Source organism: Mustela lutreola, chromosome 1 (genome assembly GCF_030435805.1).
Source record: "Mustela lutreola isolate mMusLut2 chromosome 1, mMusLut2.pri, whole genome shotgun sequence".
Lineage (NCBI taxonomy): Eukaryota > Metazoa > Chordata > Mammalia > Carnivora > Mustelidae > Mustela > Mustela lutreola.
Genome location: NC_081290.1, coordinates 216,837,134 through 216,852,616, shown reverse-complemented (window position 1 = coordinate 216,852,616; position 15,483 = coordinate 216,837,134). Strand labels below are relative to the sequence as shown.

At 37.4% G+C, this 15,483-nt stretch overlaps 1 long non-coding RNA gene across 3 annotated transcripts in view; it reads right to left on the bottom strand.

Moving 5' to 3' along the window:
- Positions 1-6,434: 6,434 nt before the first annotated feature.
- Positions 6,435-15,483, bottom strand: part of LOC131820761 (uncharacterized) — a 58,741-nt gene continuing 49,692 nt past the window's right edge. For 2 of the 3 annotated variants that reach the window (XR_009349770.1, XR_009349773.1), the window contains 2 exons: positions 15,161-15,287; positions 6,437-6,510 (listed from right to left, as the gene is read on the bottom strand). This is a non-coding gene — a long non-coding RNA (uncharacterized LOC131820761). Of the gene's footprint in view, positions 6,511-15,160; positions 15,288-15,483 lie in introns of all 3 variants that reach the window. The other variant, XR_009349774.1, reaches the window with a different exon arrangement.

Here is a 15,483-nt window from a genome sequence, read left to right as displayed (position 1 = left end):
ATTGTATTTTTTCTTTTGTGTTCCAATTTTCCGTTGTTTTCTAGAAATACTAGTGATTTGGGGGGCTTCTGGGTGGCTTAGAAGGTTAAACCCTCTGCCTTCGGCTCAGGTCATGATCCCAAGGTCCTGAGATTGAGCCCCACATCGGTAATCTCTGCTCAGCGGGGAGCCTGCTTCCCCCCTCTCTCTCTGCCTGCCTCTCTGCCTGCTTGTGATCTCTATCAAATAAAATCTTTTAAAAAAATGCTAGTTATTTTTTATATGTTGATTCATATAAGTTCACTTACTAGTTTTAGCTGTTTTCTTTTTTTTTGCATACACTTCAGAAGTTTCTACATAGATGATCATGCCATCTGCAAATTAAACAGTTTCATTTCTTGTCCATTTAGTATGCCTTTTTGTTTTTGTGTTTGTTTTGCCTTTTTCCATTGGTTTCTATTTATACAGTCTTTGATTCAGTTTGATAATATTATTAAGGATTCATATGCTTTAAAAAACATGCAACAGTAAGTTAGATACACACTTGAGACAACTAATTACATTCTTCCTTGTGATATCAGTGTGGCATCAGGTGTTTTTAGATGTGAATAAAACAACAATTTTTTGAGGATTCCTTTGATTTGAGTTTAATGGCAAATACTTTTGTAGTTCACTTTCATTTATAGTTACTTTATTGTATGCTCTCCTGATGCAGAGATATCCCTCTGTCTGTGGTGCCAATAAACTCAACTTTGTGACATGACTGAAGTGTCTATTATATCTATCTTATTCTAACTTTGGTAGAAACGTGCATAAGGGAGGAAAAAGGTTTGAACTGTATGGAGCTGAAAACTTATATGTTAAAAAACCTTTCCAAATAGAAATATTTAGTACACAGTGTGTTGCTACTTCCTAATTATGTGCATTGATCATGTTCCCATGAACTTTGATCTCCTTTATAAAATGGAAATTAAAATATAATACATATGTTATATATAAATAAGTTACATATAATACATATTATATATAAACTTGAGAGATTGATATTTTTATTGATATTGATAATTGTATCTCCATACCATTGGGAAAAAATATATGGCATTTATCGTTGCACTTTGCATTATGCTGGAAATTGTTATGAGACAGGAGAAAAATACTAAACTGTAAGTAACACAATCCCCTTCTCCCTCCTTTTCTATAAAGTGTAGTTTCTGATAAAAATAACTAGTGTTTTGTGAGCTGGTAGAAGAGGTTACAGACTGGGGGAGCCAAATCCCAGAAAGTAGAGACTCAGAAGAAGAGAAAAAAAAAAAAAAAAAGGAAGAAATGTGTGTACCTATAAGGAGCCTGACATTTGAGGGATAATGATAATGAACTAGTAGGATTCTTAGAAAGTTCTGTGTTTGATGTACCATCTAATCCCTTTCTCAATGTCCTCAAAAGACCCTCGATAAAGATGTACACTCCTCTTGAAGGGTTTTGGGGGTAGATCTGTTTATTTTTAGTGTGACTTTGTGATGAGGCTGGCCTTATAGCAGAAACTGAAAAGTACAAATGCATTCATTTGCAGCCATAATCAATTTCACTAAAACAGAAGTGTCATCGCAAGTCTGATGGAAAGAAAGCATTGGAGAAATCAGGGAAAAGTTGCTTGGATACACAGGCCTTTAATAAGTCAGATAAACAATAATATTAGAAAATATTTAAGCAGGTAGAACCCTGGGAACAGAACTTAGTCCTGAAGCCAAGGGTGATTTGTTAAAAAACCACAAATACAATGTTTGGAGACTTTATTTCCTTTTCATTCCAAGGTATCTCCTGAGATGTTTAGAAACTCAGGATTCTTGAAGAAGCTATCAAAAGAACAGAAGACAAAAATACTAGCCACTAATCACTTAGAAAAAGATAAACTGTAACCAGAAGGAATTTACAAACTCCAAAGTCCTGTCTCCAGACAGTTTCATGCTTAAATTTTTTTCAGTGACACATTGGAAAGCTTTCACTGGTAAACCTATCCAAGACTGGAAAATAAATCAGCATTGTTTACCAAATTAGACACAATGTGCAAAGATTGGATGTGATAAAGAAACCTGTGTGGTTAATAGTCATAGCACACTGGTTCCCATTTCACTGGAGTGTGAAGTTCTTATAAAACCTGGATGTTTGGGACGCCTGGGTGGCTCAGTTGGTTATGCATCTGCGTTTGGCTCAGGTCATGATTCTAGGGTCCTGGGATTGAGTCCTATATCCTGCATCGGGCTCCCCGCAAAGCCCTACTTCTCCCTCTGCCTGCCGCTCCCCATGTTTGTATTCTCTCTCTCTTTCTCTGTGTGTGTCAAATAAGTAAATAAAATCTTAAAAAAAAAACTATATGGTTTTAGAGGATGATGCTCACTTTCATATGGATAGCAAATACAAAGGAAAGGAAAATTCAAGAATTAATAATGGCAAATGTCAGCTTTTAGCACCCACTGTGGGTGATTTATTTTACATACTTTATTGTCAAGCACTGTAGTAATCATGAAGACTAAGAGTTATAATGCCAATATTACCTATAAAAAGAAACCTGAATTTATTTTAAATAGAGCCAAAATGATCTATGCAAGTTTATAGGCACTGATAAAACACTATTCAGATCCAGATCTGCTTGACTCCAAATCCCATGTTCTTCTTAGCTACCAGCTGTAGGGATGGTCAATGTACTGGATTCCTTTGAAAGAACCCTAATTGCCTTCCCCTTGCAAGAGATACATTCTTAGTTCGTCCATGTTAGTTCTTTTAGAAGTCTGTTTTTTTAGACTATGATTCGTTTCACTATTTCCTGCTCACTACTGGTTCTCATTCTGGCAAAGGTCTATTGGTCCATGGGTAGGCACCTGATAAAAGCTGACCTATTTATAGTCTTTCTCTGGCTTTGTAAAATTAATGACAAATAAGTAGAATTAAGAGCAACATGTATGGCTTTGTAAGTTGGGGGAGCAGAGGACACCAAACTGTAGAGAAAGAGAAGAAACATGTATAGAGAAACATCAAGGTGAGAGAAAGATTTCTGCCTGGGTTCATAATAGTTTCTATTCCCAGAACTAAATTCCAGTTCTTCCTGTGGCCCAGCCACATTCTTCCTGTTGAGCACCACGATGTTCCCTTGTTCCATTATGATTTGTTGCCCTGTTTTGCTTCAGTTAGCTCCAGCTGGCTTTCTTTACTTGCAATCCAAGAGTTCTAACACCAAATATGCCTGAGTTGATTTTCATCAGAAGGATAAACAGATAAAATTTCACTGGCCTCAAAGAGCAAGTTGACCCAAGGTCTATTGTCTTTCTTACAAAGACCTGCGTAGATCTCTAACTGTAGTTCTCTTCCTGAGACCTCTGAGACCACACCCTCTTGCTGAGCACAAGATCTCTTTCTAGGCAATAGGGATTTTAAAACACCTATCCCAGTCATGCAAATTAGTTACCATTAAGACCACCCAAACTTTGGATCAAACAGACCTGAACATAAATTCCAGGCACTAGTTTCCTGAGCGATCTTGGGGAAAAAATCATAGTGTCACAAAATCGTAGAGTTTTTAAAAATGGAGGTAATGTATCTCAAATTGTTGTTGTCTGGCATATAGTAGGCACTCAATAAACTCTACTTGTAGATTGCCCCAATTCTGACCTTATTTTCCTACTGGTGATAAGTAACATTGCCATCCATGTGAATTCCCTACACTGGTTTTCTATATGATCTTTCTTTATAACTTTTGTGTAACAGCACAAACTAAAGATAGGCTGCCTCCCAGGGTTAACAGTCCAACTGAAGAAAATTCACAGCCATGCAACAGGCCAGGTTGGGTGTAACGATTCAGGGAAAGCCCTGTGCTAAGGTCACACAACATGGAAACATTCAACTCAGACTGGAAGTTCAGAAGAAATTATCTGGTGCCCCAGTTTCCTGAGTCCCTGTTTCCTTCTCAGGAAAGCTGTTAGATCTGCTTCCAGCCCCACTGTGATTGAGAAATAAAGTGCTGTTCTGTTAAGTGGCTAAGATTTAGGAGTTCTTTGTTATAACTAATGTGAATTATATCAATGAACCTAGTTCCCAACCACCAGAGCCCATCTCTGAACACAAGCTCCCAAGTTATGGATACTTGCACATAGACTCAGGAACCACCTTCCCGCACAGATTTCTATTGTTTGCTGCAAAACTTGTTGATTCTACACAGCTTGTCTTAACTCCTTCCTTTTGATCCATCTGTTCCTTTTAATCACCACTGACCACACCCTCACCCCAGCACAAGCCCCCGTGGTGACCTCTGATGGCATCATCTGACTCACCTCACAGTATCTGTCTTGTCTCCAGCTGCCCAGGGATGCTGGGAGGACAGACAGAACAAAGTCCTTACTGCACAAAGGGCAGCTTTAATTCCACATTCCTGCATTCTCCAGGTCTCAATTTCTATCATTAACCTTTTGCTAACTCTGCAAAAATGCTTACTTAGTGACACTGCATTGTGATTCAATTGAATAGGAAGAATGGCTTTTGTTTTGAGCAAGCAAAGACCTTACTTTTTTTTTTTTGAGTAAAAATTCTAGATTTTATTTTTATTTATTTATTTTATTTTTTTAGTGTTCCAAGAGTCATTCTTTATGCACCACACCCAGTGCTCCATGCAATACATGCCCTTCTTAATACCATCACCAGACTCACCCAACCCCCCGTCTCTCACCCTCCAAAACCCTCAGTTTGTTTCAGTGTTCACAGTCTCTCGTGGTTTGTCTCCCCCTCCGATTTCTCTGAAAGATACAGATGTAGTGAAAAGAAGGGCCCTCTGTACCCCAGTGTTCATAGCAGCAATGGCCACAGTCGCCAAACTGTGGAAAGAGCCAAGATGCCCTTCAACAGACAAATGGATAAAGAAGATGTGGCCCATATATGCAATGGAGTATTACGCCTCCATCAGAAAGGATGAATACCCAACTTTTGTATCAACATGGACGGGACTGGAAGAGATTATGCTGAGTGAAATAAGTCAAGCAGAGAGAGTCAATTATATAGTTTCACTTACTTGTGGAGCAGAAGTGAGCTGAGGGAAAGTAAAGACCTAATTGTTTTGATTTAGTTTTCTAATTCCTCTCAACCTGAATTGGCACAATCTCCAGTGATCCTCTCTCTACTCTCCCTATCTTCCCTCTTCACCTTCCCTCCACTACACACACACACACACACACACACACACACACACCATCTCCACACCACACACACCGTAGTCCATCTAGGTTCATGACCACAATAGAGCCTTGTTGTGTCCTATATCCCCCGCTACAGCACTTGGTTCATGTTTCTCCATAAGCTTTTACTAGAGCCTTTGCCCTGGGATTGGATCCAAGCCTATGAATTAGTTAGAGACATGTCAGAAAAGGGAATCAGCTTAGAATGGCTTCAGAGTTCTCCCAGATTCTGCTCCTCTGGATATTTTTGTTCATTTGTTTGTTTGCTTGAAGTATGCTCCACACCAACATGTGGCTTGAACTCACGACCCTGAGATAAAGAGATGCATACTCTCCCAACTAAGTCAACCAGGCACCCTGTTTGTCTGAATATTTTTACCCATTTGCTTGAGTGCCCAGGAATCCTCCCGGAAGACCTACTTGAGCTAGATGAACATTTGGGACATGGTGTTTTGGCCAGGTTGGTTGTCCTTACTAGATTTTTATTTACACTATGTTTCTGTTCTTTTTGTTTTACCATCTAGTCTCTCAGTATATTTTGCACATAGGGCTATTTACATATGATAATACTCATAGGAGTGGATGATAACTATCAATTCTGTCAGAGAAGCTAAGGAAGTTCTTGGATTTTAACTCCTTCCTAACTTGATTGCTTTGACTCTGGAGTCCAATTTTATAAAACTGGCAAGTGTTTTAAAACAGAGCCTCTTTGCAAAGGCTTGATCTATCTTTGCAGTCTTAGAAATTTATTTTTCTTTTGTTACATTTTTTCTTTATCAAAGTAATATAAACACACTTCAGGGAAGAGACAAATGAAAAAATATTCAATCTCAGCCCCCAACAAGAAATGTTAGCATTTTTCTACTGTTTTCCTTCTCTAGCCATTTTTTATGAATACAGACATTATGAACAGAATTATGATCATAGCATTTTTTCTTCAATTTTATTGTAACTAATTATTCTACCCCACTTGTGGTTTTTAGTTATTTGACTATTTGCTCTTTAACTGCCTTAGGTTAAATGCTTGAGTCAGGAGATACATAAGAGACTTTTCCAAGTGAATTTTTTTACTCATTTCAAGGGCAGCCAAGACCAAGTAATTGTCTAATAAATACCATCAGTTTATCACTAAAACTATAAGAAGTAGTATTTCTTTCTCCCTCAAAAAGGACCTGAATAACAACAAACCACCAAATGCTATTGCACAAACATTCATCAGATGCTTAAAGAAATTTATTATCATGATCACTGTTTCCTTCTTTCTTCTTTTTTTTCCTCTCTCATCTTCCAGCAGTTGGTACTGTGCCAATAATATCTGAGGATACAGAGATGAATAAGATAGAACTTAAAAAAAGTTTTAACTGAACAGCGTATTTACTTATTTTTATTTTATTATGATATTTAAAGAGATCTAAATTAACAAATTTTTTTTTCAAGATTTTATTTGTTTATTTGACAGACAGAGATCACAAGTAGGCAGAGGCAGGCAGAGAGAGGAGGAAGCAGGCTCCCCGCTGAGCAGAGAGCCTGATGTGGGGCTCAATCCCAGGCCCCTGGGATCATGACCTGAGCCGAAGAAGGCAGAGGCTTTAACCCACTGAGCCCTTAAATTAACAAATTTTAATGAAAACTGTTGAGAAACTAGATAACAACCATAAAAATTTAATCTTAGCAATACTGTATCATAATATATTACAAATGAATTTTCTTCCAAAGACACCACTGAAAAATCAATATAAAAAAGATCGTATTTATTTCAGCTATGGAGGAAGACAAAAATTTCCAAAGATAGAAAACCTAAGTGAGAAGGAACAGCCCACAGTCTCTCAGTTCAGACCTGAACTTCCTCCTCTAGAAAACTTTACCAAATCCTGCCATCAGGCTGCTCCTGGGGCTCTTTCTAGGCATCTTAAGTCTCCTCTTTGTCACTGTCATTTCACTCACTAACGTCCAAAGTTCTCAGCGGTCTTTTGTGATCTGCTCCTTCTCTACCTGGGTCATGTCATAATAATATGCATATCTTTCTCTTGCCTCCTTTGTCCACTCCCGCTCAGATCTAAAGATCTAGGGCTGTAAGTTTGTTGCAAGGTTGTAATCGATTTAGACATTCTACTACTTCAGATACTAGCTGATACATCAAAAGCAATTCAGTAAATGTTACTATAAACATTATTCACAAGACTTCTACTTTCTATTAGCACTGTTACTACTATTATCACTCCTTCCATAACTGCCACTGCCCTTCCTCCTCTCATTATTCTGATTATGACCTATTATGGTTATGACAATGATTTGCTAGATCCTATGGCTAACATAGGATGAGTATTACCATCTTTATTTTCACTCAAAGAAATGAGATTGGAGAGCTCAAGTTAATTGCCTAAGATTTAAAAGTTATGAAGTCAGAACTCAAATCTAGAATGCCTGACTTAAAACCTTGCTTCTTCTTTCATATTGTAATCATTTCTAACTAGAAGATTGTGTTATGTGAATCTTCATTTTGAAAATAATGACATGGTTCTTGGAGAACTTAGAGAAGTACATCTGAACTACATAAGTGGGATTATGCCCATTTCTGAAATTAACAATCAAAAAGTCAGCTGAACTGGTGTCAAATATTTGGCTGAAACTCACAAAAGCAAGGCATATCCAGAGCCAACAAAAGCAGCTTGGCTTCTCCTATTCTGAATTTTTGCCATTGTTTAAAAATATAAAAACAGAATGTAACATGTTGGAAGTAAAATGTCAGCCAATGTCCTTAGTCAAAACTGGGAATTGCTTTATTTTCATGATGTTCTAAAGATGTTATGCAAACATTATGACCTACTGAATATATTATTTGATTTTTTCATATGGGGCATTAAAATGTATAATAAGATGCTTTAATTTAAAAAACATACTCCTATTTGCAGGGAAAAAATATCCCCCGAATTATTATACAATGCTTATAAACACCCTTACATATATTCTATTTAAGAAATTATACTAGAAACATGTATATTTCCTTTTTTTCTCCTCCGGTTTATCATAAGCAAATTGCATTGTAAGTATAGAGTCTTCTTGAGACCAAACTGCCCATTTTTAGATGCAATAATGTTACTTATAGATGTCTACATACACTATCAAAATTGAAGAAAAAAATCTGTTATGCATAATGATTCTTCCATTAGTTTTTATCCTGGAAGTTGAGTGTGTGTCCAAGCACATAGGACATAGAAGAGGCCAGTTGTTTGTATTTTTCATCCCTAGCTCTGACCTAAATCTCTATTAAGTCTCCATCCTGTGGTAGCTTCCTTGGGCCAACTACTTTACAAATATTTTAACACTCCCCCCAAGTGGAAAACAATATGTATTTCTGGCAGAGGTTTTGAGAAGGGAGAACAAAAAAAAATGACAGAATTATAAACATGCTAATATCTTCATCTTATGCAATAGGAAGTTAAGAAATACTGTCTCAAATTGATAAGAAAAGGGGCACCTGGGTGGCTTTAGGTCATGGTCCCAGGGTCCTGCTGAGCAGGAAGCCTGCTTCTCCCTCTCCCACTCCCCCTGCTTGTGTTCCCTCTCTTGCTGTCTCTCTCTCTCTGTCAAATAAATAAATAAAATCTTTTAAATAAATAAAATTGATAGGAAAAGAACGATTAAATTTAATAATATACTAGTAAACCAAATTCAACAGTGCATTAAAAGGATCAAATACTCTGACTATTAATCAGAGTTTCTTTTTAAGATTTTATTTATTTATTAGAGAACATGGTGGTGGGGGAGAGAGAGAGAGAGAGCACAATCATGGGGGGGGGCAGCAGAGGGAGAAGCATGCTCCCCTCTGAGCAGAGATCCTGATATGGGGCTTGATCTCACAACCCTGGGATCATGATCTGAGCCAAAGGCAGATGCTTAACTGACTGAGCCACCCAGGCACCACTTAATCAGAGTTTTCCAGAGAAAGAAGCCAATATGACATATATCTGTATGAGAGGAGATTATAGGAATTGGCACATGTAACTATAGGGACCAAGAGGACCCACAATTTGTTATTTGCAAGCTGGAGAATCAGGAAAGCTGTTATGTAATACAGTTCAAGTCTAAAGGCCTGAGAACTAGGAGAGCTGGTGTTGTGAATTCTAGATCAAGTCTATAGGCCCCAAAACTAGGAGGGCCAATGTGCAATAGCAAGATAAAAATGGATGTCCTAGCTCAAGCAAAAGGAGCAAATTCACTCTTTCTCCACCTTTTTGTTCTACTAAGGCCTTCAACAAATTAAATGATGCCCATACACATAGTTGAGGGAGATCTTTATTCAGTCTACCAATTTAAATGCTAATCTCTCCCAGAAATGCCCTCACAGATGCACCCAAAAATAACATTTTACCAGCTATAGGACATCTCTGAGACCAGTTAAGTTGACATAAAGTTGACCACAATAATGACCAAGTAGAATTTTTCCTGGGAAGCAAGAATGGTTTAACATATGTCAATCAATTGATGTGATACACCACATTAACACAATGGAAGAAAAAAATGCCCTCATGATTATAAGTGCAAAAAAGCATTTGACAAAATTTAACATCTTTCCTTTACAATAACCCTTAACAAGGTAGCTGTAGAAGGAAATTGCCTCACCACAATACAGGCCATATATGAAAAACTCAGAGTGAGCATCATATTCAACTGTGAAAGACTGAAAGCTTTCCCTCTAAGATGTGGAATAAGGCAAAGATACCCAGTTCTGGAAGCCCTAACCAGAGCAACTAGACAAGAAACAGTAATAAAAGGCAACCATATCAGTATGAAGTAAAATTACCTCTGTTTGCAGATAATTGATCATTTGTATAGAAACTCTAAAGACTTAACCAAAAAAAAAAACAAACAAACCTTTAGAAATAAGAAACAGGGGTGCCTGGGAAGCACAGTCTGTTTAATGTCTGCCTTTGGCACAGGTCATGATCCCAAGGTCCTGGAATGGAGCCTTGTGTTGGGGTCCCTGCTCAGCATTGAGTCTGCGTCTCCCTCTCCTTTACTTCCTCCCCCAGCTTGTGCTCACTCTCTTATTCTCTCTTTCACTCAAATAGATAAATAATATCTTTTTTTTTTTAAAGGAGAAACAAATTCAGTAAAGTTGCAAAATCCAAAATCAATATACAAAAATCAGTCATTTTTTTTAAAGATTTTATTTTTTTTATTTGACAGAGAGCGAGCGAGCACAAGCAGGGGGAGTGGGAGAGGGAGAAGCAGGCTTGGGCTGGGCAGGGAGCCCAATGTGGGGCTCAAGCCAGGACCCTAGGATCATTACCCAAACTGCAGGCAGACGCTTAACCAACTGAGCCACCCCTTAGTCATGTTTCTATGCACAAACAACAAACTATAAAAAAAGAAAATTAAGAAAACAATCTCATTCACAGTAGCAACCAAAGGAATAAATACTTAGGAATAAACCAAAGAGGTGAAAGACTTGTATATTTGTATTATTTAAAATTATAAAACACTGATAAAGGAAATTAAAGCAGACATAGGTAATTAAAAGACACCTGTATTCATGAATTGGAAGAATTAATATATTAAAATGTTCATACTGCTCAAAGTGATCTAGAGATTAAAGATCTAATACACAGCAATGAAACTATACTTAACAATACTGCTCTTAGATGTTGCAGGAGGGTCAGTAACATATCCTCCTACTGAGAAGGTACTTTAAGACCCAAAACAAAGCAAGCACTCCATACCATTTATACAGTGTTTAATTCAGGGTAACTTACTGATGGGGAGAGATCAGGCAGAGTGGGGACCCAGGCTGTGAGCAGCCATTCTGCACCCAGCTCCAAACTTAATCGCCAGCTCTTATGGAGTGAGGGACATGGTGATGAGGTCACAGGGAAGTTATCTAAAGTGGTACAGCTGTGCACCAAAAGATCTCTACGAGTTTCCTAAAGTGGAGCCTTCTGTGTGCCACTGTAACTAAGATCAGCCTTCCCACATTCCTGTCCGAGCATACATTACCCTCCACGGGATCTGGAACTCTAAGCCCTGGGAAGGTCACTGGGCAGACATGAACAAGATAGAGGGCCAAAGATGGAGTCCATGTTGTTAGTCTCCTTCAGCTGTTATCACATGCATGAAATTTGCTAAAAGGGTAAATCTTAAGTGTTCTCACCATAGAAAGAAAGAAGGGGGAAAAAAAGAAAAAAACAGGGGCGCCTGGGTGGCTCAGTGGGTTGAGCCACTGCCTTTGGCTCGGGTCATGATCTCAGGGTCCTGGGATCGAGTCCCGCATAGGGCTCTCTGCCCAGCAGGGATCCTGCTTCCTCCTCTCTCTCTCTGCCTGCCTCTGCCTGCTTGTGCTCTCTCTCTGTCAAATAAATAAATGAAATCTTTAAAAAAAAAAAAAAAAAGAAAAAAACAGAAGAAAAGATAAGAACATAGTAGTCATGTACGGTGATGGATATGTTAGTTTGATTGTGGTGATGATTACACGATGTAAGTGTGTATCAAAACATTAGCCCACACACCTTAAATATGTACTATTTATATTTGTCAATCTTACCTCAATAAAGTTGGGGAGAAAAAAAATGAAAAAAAGAGGTAGAGTTTGGTACACTTCATAAATTGATGTAAATATTTAAGAAATGATATGTAGTAATGGAATCATTAAAAACTGTCAAATGTAGAATGGCAAATAGTGAGTCAGTTAACATCTCATTTTTCATTATGCTAAGTAAATAGATGCTATTTGAATTTAATTGATCAAGCAATAAAATTATAAATATTTTGCTGATAATAATGGAGGTGACCACTAGGAGATATAAAAGTAGAAAGGATTCAAAGTAATCACGTCCAGAAAGTGAAGCTGGCAAAGAGAAGAGGAACATATTTTTTTCTATTTTGTAATTCTGTCTTTCATTTTCTAAATATATAAATTTATTATTTTGAAAATAAAAAAAAAATCTAATAAGGACAATTTTCCTTATACTGAAGACTCACATAATATTAAGGATTATGTTCCTAGAATTTCAGGCCCAGGTATGGGCAATGATTTGATTGAATTGATCTCAAGGCATTTCAACAAATATTTGTCATTAGCTTAGTTTACATCTTCCTGATCTCTGGTTCCATTTTATGTATTTATTTATTGCCTGGTCTTGTCACCAAGATTATAAACTGTGAGGGCAAAGACTAACACGTTTTGGCTTTTGCCTCCTCCACTGCAGAATTAAAGCAGTTTATTAAATGCAAAATCAGACAAATGCAGAACTAAAAACAGGTGGGTCAGTCAGAGGGTCAGAACACTTCAACAAAATGACCAAAGAGAAGTTATAAAGTAGAAGGAGTGTTCAACAGTGGGATAGGTAACTTTACAAAGTACCATACTCAAAAAAATCAGAGTCTAGTTGGCCATTTGTCTGGTATTCTTGCATTGAAGACATGTATATTATTGGACACCAAGAAATTTAAGAAAAGATAATGCTTTACTTACACAGTCTTTCTTAATCCTTACAACAGTGTACCTAGCTATGTAAAAACTACCCCAGTTTTGCAGTAAAGGCAACAGGGCTGAGAGTGGTCCAGTAACTTGCCTTTATGCATCCAGCTAGAAAGACGTAGAACCTGAATTTGAATTCATACCTACTTTTTTTCAAAGTCACACTCTCCAAAGATATTTGCAAACGACATTTCAGATAAAGGGCTAGTACCCAAAGTCTATAAAGAACTTATCAAACTCAACACCCAAAGAACAAAGAATCCAATCAAGCAATGGGCAGTAGACATGAACAGACATTTCTGCAAAGAAGACATCCAGATGGCCAACAGACACATGACAAAGTGCTCCACATCACTTGGCATCAGGGAAATACAAATCAAAATCACAATGAGATACCACCTCACACCAGTCAGTAGGGCTAAAATTAACAAATTAGGAAATGCCAGATGTTGGTGAAGATGTGGAGAAAGAGGAACCCTCCTACACTGTTGGTGGGAATGCAAGCTGGTGTAGCCACTCTAGATAACAGTATGGAGGTTCCTCAAAAGGTTGAACGTAGAGCTAATCTATGACCCAGCAATTGTACTACTGGGTATTTACCCCAAAGGTATAAAAGTAGTGATCTGAAGGGGCACCTGCACTTTAATGTTTATAGCAGCAATGATCACAATAGACAAACTATGGAAAGAGCCCAGATGTCCATCAATGGAGACGTGAACGGATAAAGATGTGTTACATATATACAATGGAATACTACTCGCCATCAAAAAAAAAAAAAAAAAAAAAAAAAGAAATCTCGCCATTCAGAACAAGTGGATGGAAGTAGAGGGTATTATGCTGAGTGAAGTAAGTCAATCAGAGAAAGATAATTATCATATCTCACTGACAGGAGGAATTTAAAAAACAAGGCAGAGGATCAAAGAGGAAGGGAGGGAAAAGTGAAACAAGACAAAACCAGAGAGGGAGACAAACCATAAGAGACTCTTAATCTTAGGAAACAAATTGAGAGTTGCTGGAGGGGGGGGTGGTGGTAGAATGAGATAACTGGATGATGGACACTGGGGAGGGTATGTATTGTAATGTGCACTGGGTATGATATAAGACTGATGAATCAGAGACCTGTACCCCTGAAACAAATAATACCTTATACGTTAATTTTAAAAATATATAGTAAAAAAAAAGCCACACTCTCCTTAAATGCTCTTTTAGCTCACAGCATTCTATGATGCTCTGAAACTTGCCAAAAAAGAAAATGTCCATTCTGTGACCCCACCCAATCACTCAACTTACTGAAATATCCAGATTTGTTAACAGCATCACCTTGTCCAAATGCTTGGTGTATTCTGAGTAACAAACAAAATTTAGCGAAGTCTCAGGAACTTAGATATTTAGATTAGCTAGTAGTTTGTGTTCTTGCTATTATAGTCTCTAAGTTGAATAGAAGGAAACTGAAACAACTTTCATTTTACCCTGCTTCTGTCTGTACATGACAGTTATTGCAGAACAAATGCTCTTCCAAAGATTGTTCAGCAAAAGGTCATCCATAGCAGGTGCTGGACATTTAGTTCTGTGTATATCTTCTTGCTTGGACCAGTTTTGTGGCAGCAAGGCTGCTCTTTTCCAGTAGAAACCTTTGAAAAATTGTGTTCAGAGTCTAAATTTGGCCTTCCATCTATTAAAGCACTAAAAATGATTTTCTCATTTTAAATTTATGAACCTCTTCTCATTCCTAACTCCTAAATAAAAATCACTGGCCAATATACTTTCAGAGTTATGAAAAACAACAATTTCAGCTATTTGCCAATGATAAAACCTATATATATTCATTACAGAAAATTTAAAATATACAAATGTGTAAATAATTTTCTAGTGGCTTTTATATTACATATTTTATAATATAATATAACATTAAGTGTTAATAATCTCCAATATCAGTATTAATATTTTCATAATAGGGAAACTTACAGATGATGATAAGTCACCAGATTCACATTAAAACTCAACTATAAGTATGATTGATGCATTGCTGCTCTTGCACTAAAAACAGTCTAATCAATACTGAAATTTGGGGAACAAAAATATTGTTTTAAAAGGGCTGTTCTCATTCTCATTTCATTTCTTCCCTGCACCATTACTCTGTTGTCATAATGAAAAGTAAGAGGCTCTGATTTAACTGATGTCTCATCCCTTCTCCTGCAAAACAGAGTCCTGAAAACAACCTTTTTTAAAAAGATTTTTTTTTTTTTTAATTTGAGAGAGAGAGAGAGAGGTGGAGGAGGGACAAAGAGATAGAGAATCTTAGGCAGACTCCACGCTCCTGAACATAGAGCCTGACATTGGGCTATCCCTTAACCCTGAGATCATGACCTGAGCTGAAATCAAGAGTTGGAAGCTTAACCAACTGAGCCACCAAGGCACCCCTGAAAACAATCTTTTGACTTGAAAATCAGAGCTTTACATCACATTTCCTAAACTACAGCCATCCTACCTGTTCGATCCAGAGGATGAGGCTGCCTGCGTGGAATGATTTCCAACAGTGCTCATGGCTCATTACCCTCATTACTTCCTTTTTCATCCTCCAGTGGTGTGTGATATATCCACCATTTGAGTGTATCCTTTGAATTAACAATATTAGAAAAGCCCTCTGAATTTCAAACGTTTTGGCGTTAAAAGTAACATTAATTTATTTGCCTGGTAAAAATGCATTCATCTAGTGTTCTACTCCATTCCACCTCTAACCCCACTGCCACTGCCTTAGTTTAGGTGTTCATAATTTCTCTTTTACATAATTCAAATAGTAGTCATTTAGTC